Genomic DNA, 8898 nt, shown 5'->3' with positions numbered 1-8898 from the left:
GGTTTCAAACTAGGGTTTCAAATTAGGGTAACAGTTTCAAACTAGGGTTTATCATTAGGGTTAGGGTTTCAAACTAGGGTTTTACATTAGGGTTAGGTTTTCAAACTAGGGTTTCAAATTAGGGTTAGGGTTACAAACAAGGGGTTTTACGTTAGGGTTAGGGTTTCAAACTAGGGTTTTACATTAGGGTTAGGGTTTCAAACTCGGGTTTCAAATTAGGGTTAGGGTTTCAAACTAGGGCTTTACATTAGGGTTAGGGTTTAAAACTAGGGTTTCAAATTAGGCTTAGGGTTTCAATCTAGGGTTTGTTTTAGGGTTAGGGTTTCAAACAAGGGTTTTACATTAGGGTTAGGCTTTCAAACTAGGGTTTTACATTAGGGTTAGGGTTTCAAACTAGGGTTTTACATTAGGGTTAGGGTTTCAAACTAGGGTTTTACATTAGGGTTAGGGTTTCAAACTAGGGCTTATAATTAGGGTTAGGGTTTCAAACTAGTGTTTTACATTAGGGTTAATGCTTCAAACTAGGGTTTTACATTAGGGTTGGGTTTCAAACTAGGGCTTTACATTTGGGTTAGGGTTACAAACAAGGGTTTTACATTAGGGTCAGGGTTTCAAACTAGGGTTTTGCATTAGGGTTAGGGTTTCAAATTAGGTTTTATCATTAGGGTTAGGGTTTCAAACTAGGGTTTTACATTAGGGTTAGGGTTTCAAACTAGGGTTTTATTATTAGGGTTAGGGTTACAAACTAGGGTTTTACATTTTGGTTAGGGTTTCAAACTAGGGTTTTACATTAGGGTAAGAGTTTCAAACTAGGGTTATAATTTAGGGTTATTGCTTCAAACTAGGGTTTTACATTAGGGTTAGGGTTTCAAACTAGGGTTTTACATTAGAGTTAGGGTTTCAAACTATGGTTTTACATTAGTGTTAGGGTTACAAACTAGGGTTATACATTAGGGTTAGGGTTTCAAACTAGGGTTTTACCTTAGGGTTAGGGTTTCAAACTAGGGTTTTACATTAGGGTTAGGGTTTCAAACTAGGGTTTTACCTTAGGGTTAGGGTTTCAAACTAGGGTTTAAATTTAGGGTTAGGGTTTCAAACTAGGGTTTATCGTTACGGTTAGGGTTTCAAACTAGGGTTTTACATTTGGGTTAGGGTTTCAAATTAGGGTTTAACATTAGGGTTAGCGTTTCAAACTAGTGTTTTACATTAGTGTTAGTGCTTCAAACTAGGGTTTTACACTAGGGTTAGCGTTTCAAACTAGGGTTTTACATTAGCGTTAGGGTTTCAAACTAGGGTTTTACATTAGGGTTAGGGTTTCAAACAAGGGTTTTACATTAGGGTTAGGGTTTCAAACTAGGGTTTAACATTAGGGTTAGGGTTTCAAACTAGGGTTTTACATTAGGGTTAGGGTTACAAACTAGGGTTTAACATTAGGATTAGGGTTTCAAACTAGGGTTTTACACTAGGGTTAGGGTTTCAAACTAGGGTTTTACATTAGCGTTAGGGTTTCAAACTAGGGTTTTACATTAGGGTTAGGGTTTCAAACAAGGGTTTTACATTAGGGTTAGGGTTTCAAACTAGGGTTTTACATTAGGGTTAGGGTTACAAACTAGGGTTTAACATTAGGATTAGGGTTTCAAACTAGGGTTTTACATTAGGGTTAGGGTTTCAAACAAGGGTTTTACATTAGCGTTAGGGTTTCAAAACAGTCATTTTACATTAGGGTTAGGGTTACACACTAGGGTTTTACATTAGGGTTAGGGTTTCAAACTAGTGTTTTACTTTAGGGTTAATGCTTCAAACTAGGGTTTTACATTAGGGTTAGCGTTTCAAACTAGGGTTTTACATTAGGGTTAGTGTTTCAAACTAGGGTTTTACATTTGGGTTAGGGTTACAAACTAGGGTTTTTTATGAGGGTTAGGGTTTCAAACTCAGGTTTCACATTAGAGTTAGGATTTCAAACAGGGGTTTCAAATTAGGGTTAGGGTTTCAAACTAGGGTTTCAAATTAGGGTAACAGTTTCAAACTAGGGTTTATCATTAGGGTTAGGGTTTCAAACTAGGGTTTCAAATTAGGGTTAGGGTTACAAACAAGGGGTTTTACGTTAGGGTTAGGGTTTCAAACTAGGGTTTTACATTAGGGTTAGGGTTTCAAACTCGGGTTTCAAATTAGGGTTAGGGTTTCAAACTAGGGCTTTACATTAGGGTTAGGGTTTAAAACTAGGGTTTCAAATTAGGCTTAGGGTTTCAATCTAGGGTTTGTTTTAGGGTTAGGGTTTCAAACAAGGGTTTTACATTAGGGTTAGGGTTTCAAACTAGGGTTTTACATTAGGGTTAGGGTTTCAAACTAGGGTTTTACATTAGGGTTAGGGTTTCAAATTAGGGTTTAACATTAGGGTTAGCGTTTCAAACTAGTGTTTTACATTAGGGTTAATGCTTCAAACTAGGGTTTTACATTAGGGTTAGGGTTTTAAACTAGGGTTTTACATTAGGGTTAGCGTTTCAAACTAGTGTTTTACATTAGGGTTAGTGCTTCAAACTAGGTTTTTACATTAGGGTTAATGCTTCAAACTAGGGTTTTACATTAGGGTTAGGGTTACAAACTAGGGTTTTACATTAGGTTTAGGGTTTCAAACTAGGGTTTCAAATTAGGCTTAGGGTTTCAAACTAGGGTTTTACATTAGGGTTAGGGTTTCAAACTAGGGTTTAACATTAGGGTTAGGGTTTCAAACTAGGGTTTTACATTAGGGTTAGGGTTACAAACTAGGGTTTAACATTAGGATTAGGGTTTCAAACTAGGGTTTTACATTATGGTTAGGGTTTCAAACTAGGGTTTATCATTAGGGTTAGGGTTTCAAACTAGGGTTTTACATTAGGGTTACGGTTTCAAACTAGGGCTTATAATTAGGGTTAGGGTTTCAAACTAGTGTTTTACATTAGGGTTAATGCTTCAAACTAGGGTTTTACATTAGGGTTGGGTTTCAAACTAGGGTTTTACATTTGGGTTAGGGTTACAAACAAGGGTTTTACATTAGCGTTAGGGTTTCAAACTAGGGTTTTGCATTAGGGTTAGGGTTTCAAACTAGGGTTTAACATTAGGGTTAGGTTTTCAAACTAGGGTTTTACATTAGGGTTAGGGTTTCAAACTAGGGTTTAACATTAGGGTTAGGGTTACAAACTAGGGTTTTACATTACGGTTAGGGTTTCAAACTAGGGTTTTACATTAGGGTAAGAGTTTCAAACTAGGGTTATAATTTAGGGTTAGTGCTTCAAACTAGGGTTTTACATTAGGGTAAGAGTTTCAAACTAGGGTTATAATTTAGGGTTAGTGCTTCAAACTAGGGTTTTACATTAGGGTTAGTGCTTCAAACTAGGGTTTTACATTAGGGTTAATGCTTCAAACTATGGTTTTACATTAGGGTTAGGGTTTCAAACTAGGGTTTAACATTAGGGTTAGGGTTTCAAACTAGGGTTTTACATTTGGGTTAGGGTTACAAACTAGGGTTTTACATTAGGGTTAGGGTTTCAAACTAGGGTTTCAAATTAGGCTTAGGGTTTCAAACTAGGGTTTTACATTAGGGTTAGGGTTTTTAAACAAGGGTTTTACATTAGGGTTAGGGTTTCAAACTAGGGTTTAACATTAGGGTTAGGGTTTCAAACTAGGGTTTTACATTAGGGTTAGGGTTACAAACTAGGGTTTAACATTAGGATTAGGGTTTCAAACTAGGGTTTCAAATTAGGCTTAGGGTTTCAATCTAGGGTTTTGTTTTAGGGTTAGGGTTTCAAACAAGGGTTTTACATTAGGGTTAGGGTTTCAAACTAGGGTTTTACATTAGGGTTAGGGTTTCAAACTAGGGTTTTACATTAGGGTTAGGGTTTCAAACTAGGGTTTTACCTTAGGGTTAGGGTTTCAAACTAGGGTTTAAATTTAGGGTTAGTGTTTCAAACTAGGGTTTATCATTAGGGTTAGGGTTTCAAACTAGGGTTTTGCATTAGGGTTAGGGTTTCAAATTAGGGTTTAATATTAGGGTTAGCGTTTCAAACTAGTGTTTTACATTAGGGTTAATGCTTCAAACTAGGGTTTTACATTAGGGTTAGGGTTTTAAACTATGGTTTCAAATTAGATTTGGGGTTTCAAACTAGGGTTTTACATTAGGGTTAGCGTTTCAAACTAGTGTTTTACATTAGGGTTAGTGCTTCAAACTAGGGTTTTACATTAGGGTTAATGCTTCAAACTAGGGTTTTACATTAGGGTTAGGGTTTCAAACTAGGGTTTTACATTAGTGTTAGGTTTTCAAACTAGGGTTTTACATTTGGGTTAGGGTTACAAACTAGGGTTTTACATTAGGTTTAGGGTTTCAAACTAGGGTTTCAAATTAGGCTTAGGGTTTCAAACTAGGGTTTAACATTAGGGTTAGGGTTTCAAACTAGGGTTTTACATTAGGGTTAGGGTTACAAACTAGGGTTTAACATTAAGATTAGGGTTTCAAACTAGGGTTTTACATTAGGGTTAGGGTTTCAAACAAGGGTTTTACATTAGGGTTAGGGTTTCAAACTAGGGTTTTACATTAGGGTTAGGGTTTCAAACTAGGGTTTTACCTTAGGGTTAGGGTTTCAAACTAGGGTTTAACATTAGGGTTAGGGTTTCAAACTAGGGTTTTACATTAGGGTTAGGGTTACAAACTAGGGTTTAACATTAAGATTAGGGTTTCAAACTAGGGTTTTACATTAGGGTTAGGGTTTCAAACAAGGGTTTTACATTAGGGTTAGGGTTTCAAACTAGGGTTTTACATTAGGGTTAGGGTTTCAAACTAGGGTTTTACCTTAGGGTTAGGTTTTCAAACTAGGGTTTCAAATTAGGGTTAGGGTTTCAAACTAGGGTTTCAAATTAGGGTTAGGGTTTCAAACTAGGGTTTCAAATTAGGCTTAGGGTTTCAATCTCGGGTTTTGTTTTAGGGTTAGGGTTTCAAACAAGGGTTTTACATTAGGGTTAGGGTTTCAAACTAGGGTTTTACATTAGGTTTAGGGTTTCAAACTAGGGTTTTACATTAGGGTTAGGGTTACAAACTAGGGTTTTACATTAGGGTTAGGGTTTCAAACTAGGGTTTTACATTAGGGTTAGGGTTTCAAACTAGGGTTTCAATTTATGGTTAGGGTTTCAAACTAGGGTTTATCATTAGGGTTAGGGTTTCAAACTAGGGTTTTACATTAGGGTTAGGGTTTCAAACTAGGGCTTATAATTAGGGTTAGGGTTTCAAACTAGTGTTTTACATTAGGGTTAATGCTTCAAACTAGGGTTTTACATTAGGGTTGGGTTTCAAACTAGGGCTTTACATTTGGGTTAGGGTTACAAACAAGGGTTTTACATTAGGGTCAGGGTTTCAAACTAGGGTTTTGCATTAGGGTTAGGGTTTCAAATTAGGTTTTATCATTAGGGTTAGGGTTTCAAACTAGGGTTTTACATTAGGGTTAGGGTTTCAAACTAGGGTTTAACATTAGGGTTAGGGTTACAAACTAGGGTTTTACATTACGGTTAGGGTTTCAAACTAGGGTTTTACATTAGGGTAAGAGTTTCAAACTAGGGTTATAATTTAGGGTTATTGCTTCAAACTAGGGTTTTACATTAGGGTTAGGGTTTCAAACTAGGGTTTTACATTAGGGTTAGGGTTTCAAACTATGGTTTTACATTAGTGTTAGGGTTACAAACTAGGGTTATACATTAGGGTTACGGTTTCAAACTAGGGTTTTACCTTAGGGTTAGGGTTTCAAACTAGGGTTTTACATTAGGGTTAGGGTTTCAAACTAGGGTTTTACCTTAGGGTTAGGGTTTCAAACTAGGGTTTAAATTTAGGGTTAGGGTTTCAAACTAGGGTTTATCGTTAGGGTTAGGGTTTCAAACTAGGGTTTTACATTTGGGTTAGGGTTTCAAATTAGGGTTTAACATTAGGGTTAGCGTTTCAAACTAGTGTTTTACATTAGTGTTAGTGCTTCAAACTAGGGTTTTACACTAGGGTTAGCGTTTCAAACTAGGGTTTTACATTAGCGTTAGGGTTTCAAACTAGGGTTTTACATTAGGGTTAGGGTTTCAAACAAGGGTTTTACATTAGGGTTAGGGTTTCAAACTAGGGTTTAACATTAGGGTTAGGGTTTCAAACTAGGGTTTTACATTAGGGTTAGGGTTACAAACTAGGGTTTAACATTAGGATTAGGGTTTCAAACTAGGGTTTTACACTAGGGTTAGGGTTTCAAACTAGGGTTTTACATTAGCGTTAGGGTTTCAAACTAGGGTTTTACATTAGGGTTAGGGTTTCAAACAAGGGTTTTACATTAGGGTTAGGGTTTCAAACTAGGGTTTTACATTAGGGTTAGGGTTACAAACTAGGGTTTAACATTAGGATTAGGGTTTCAAACTAGGGTTTTACATTAGGGTTAGGGTTTCAAACAAGGGTTTTACATTAGCGTTAGGGTTTCAAAACAGTCATTTTACATTAGGGTTAGGGTTACACACTAGGGTTTTACATTAGGGTTAGGGTTTCAAACTAGTGTTTTACTTTAGGGTTAATGCTTCAAACTAGGGTTTTACATTAGGGTTAGCGTTTCAAACTAGGGTTTTACATTAGGGTTAGTGTTTCAAACTAGGGTTTTACATTTGGGTTAGGGTTACAAACTAGGGTTTTTTATGAGGGTTAGGGTTTCAAACTCAGGTTTCACATTAGAGTTAGGATTTCAAACAGGGGTTTCAAATTAGGGTTAGGGTTTCAAACTAGGGTTTCAAATTAGGGTAACGGTTTCAAACTAGGGTTTATCATTAGGGTTAGGGTTTCAAACTAGGGTTTTACATTAGGGTTAGGTTTTCAAACTAGGGTTTCAAATTAGGGTTAGGGATACAAACAAGGGGTTTTACGTTAGGGTTAGGGTTTCAAACTAGGGTTTTACATTAGGGTTAGGGTTTCAAACTCGGGTTTCAAATTAGGGTTAGGGTTTCAAACTAGGGCTTTACATTAGGGTTAGGGTTTAAAACTAGGGTTTCAAATTAGGCTTAGGGTTTCAATCTAGGGTTTGTTTTAGGGTTAGGGTTTCAAACAAGGGTTTTACATTAGGGTTAGGGTTTCAAACTAGGGTTTTACATTAGGGTTAGGGTTTCAAACTAGGGTTTTACCTTAGGGTTAGGGTTTCAAACTAGGGTTTAAATTTAGGGTTAGTGTTTCAAACTAGGGTTTATCATTAGGGTTAGGGTTTCAAACTAGGGTTTTACATTAGGGTTAGGGTTTCAAACTAGGGTTTAACATTAGGGTTAGCGTTTTAAACTAGTGTTTTACATTAGGGTTAATGCTTCAAACTAGGGTTTTACATTAGGTTTAGGGTTTTAAACTAGGGTTTTACATTAGGGTTAGCGTTTCAAACTAGTGTTTTACATTAGGGTTAGTGCTTCAAACTAGGTTTTTACATTAGGGTTAATGCTTCAAACTAGGGTTTTACATTAGGGTTAGGGTTACAAACTAGGGTTTTACATTAGGTTTAGGGTTTCAAACTAGGGTTTCAAATTAGGCTTAGGGTATCAAACTAGGGTTTTACATTAGGGTTAGGGTTTCAAACTAGGGTTTAACATTAGGGTTAGGCTTTCAAACTAGGGTTTTACATTAGTGTTAGGTTTTCAAACTAGGGTTTTACATTTGGGTTAGGGTTACAAACTAGGGTTTTACATTAGGTTTAGGGTTTCAAACTAGAGTTTCAAATTAGGCTTAGGGTTTCAAACTAGGGTTTTACATTAGGGTTAGGGTTTCAAACTAGGGTTTAACATTAGGGTTAGGGTTTCAAACTAGGGTTTTACATTAGGGTTAGGGATACAAACTAGGGTTTAACATTAGGATTAGGGTTTCAAACTAGGGTTTTACATTATGGTTAGGGTTTCAAACTAGGGTTTATCATTAGGGTTAGGGTTTCAAACTAGGGTTTTACATTAGGGTTACGGTTTCAAACTAGGGATTATAATTAGGGTTAGGGTTTCAAACTAGTGTTTTACATTAGGGTTAATGCTTCAAACTAGGGTTTTACATTAGGGTTGGGTTTCAAACTAGGGTTTTGCATTAGGGTTAGGGTTTCAAACTAGGGTTTAACATTAGGGTTATTTTTTCAAACTAGGGTTTTACATTAGGGTTAGGGTTTCAAACTAGGGTTTAACATTAGGGTTAGGGTTACAAACTAGGGTTTTACATTACGGTTAGGGTTTCAAACTAGGGTTTTACATTAGGGTAAGAGTTTCAAACTAGGGTTATAATTTAGGGTTAGTGCTTCAAACTAGGGTTTTACATTAGGGTTAGTGCTTCAAACTAGGGTTTTACATTAGGGTTAATGCTTCAAACTATGGTTTTACATTAGGGTTAGGGTTTCAAACTAGGGTTTTACATTAGGGTTAGGGTTTCAAACTAGGGTTTTACATTTGGGTTAGGGTTACAAACTAGGGTTTTACATTAGGGTTAGGGTTTCAAACTAGGGCTTATAATTAGGGTTAGGGTTTCAAACTAGTGTTTTACATTAGGGTTAATGCTTCAAACTAGGGTTTTACATTAGGGTTGGGTTTCAAACTAGGGCTTTACATTTGGGTTAGGGTTACAAACAAGGGTTTTACATTAGGGTCAGGGTTTCAAACTAGGGTTTTGCATTAGGGTTAGGGTTTCAAATTAGGTTTTATCATTAGGGTTAGGGTTTCAAACTAGGGTTTTACATTAGGGTTAGGGTTTCAAACTAGGGTTTAACATTAGGGTTAGGGTTACAAACTAGGGTTTTACATTACGGTTAGGGTTTCAAACTATGGTTTTACATTAGGGTAAGAGTTTCAAACTAGGGTTATAATTTAGGGTTATTGCTTCAAACTAGGGTTTTACATTAGGGTTAGGGT

This window comes from Vanacampus margaritifer, unplaced genomic scaffold (genome assembly GCF_051991255.1).
Source record: "Vanacampus margaritifer isolate UIUO_Vmar unplaced genomic scaffold, RoL_Vmar_1.0 HiC_scaffold_21, whole genome shotgun sequence".
NCBI lineage: Eukaryota > Metazoa > Chordata > Actinopteri > Syngnathiformes > Syngnathidae > Vanacampus > Vanacampus margaritifer.
Note: the sequence above shows the minus strand (reverse complement) of the source record.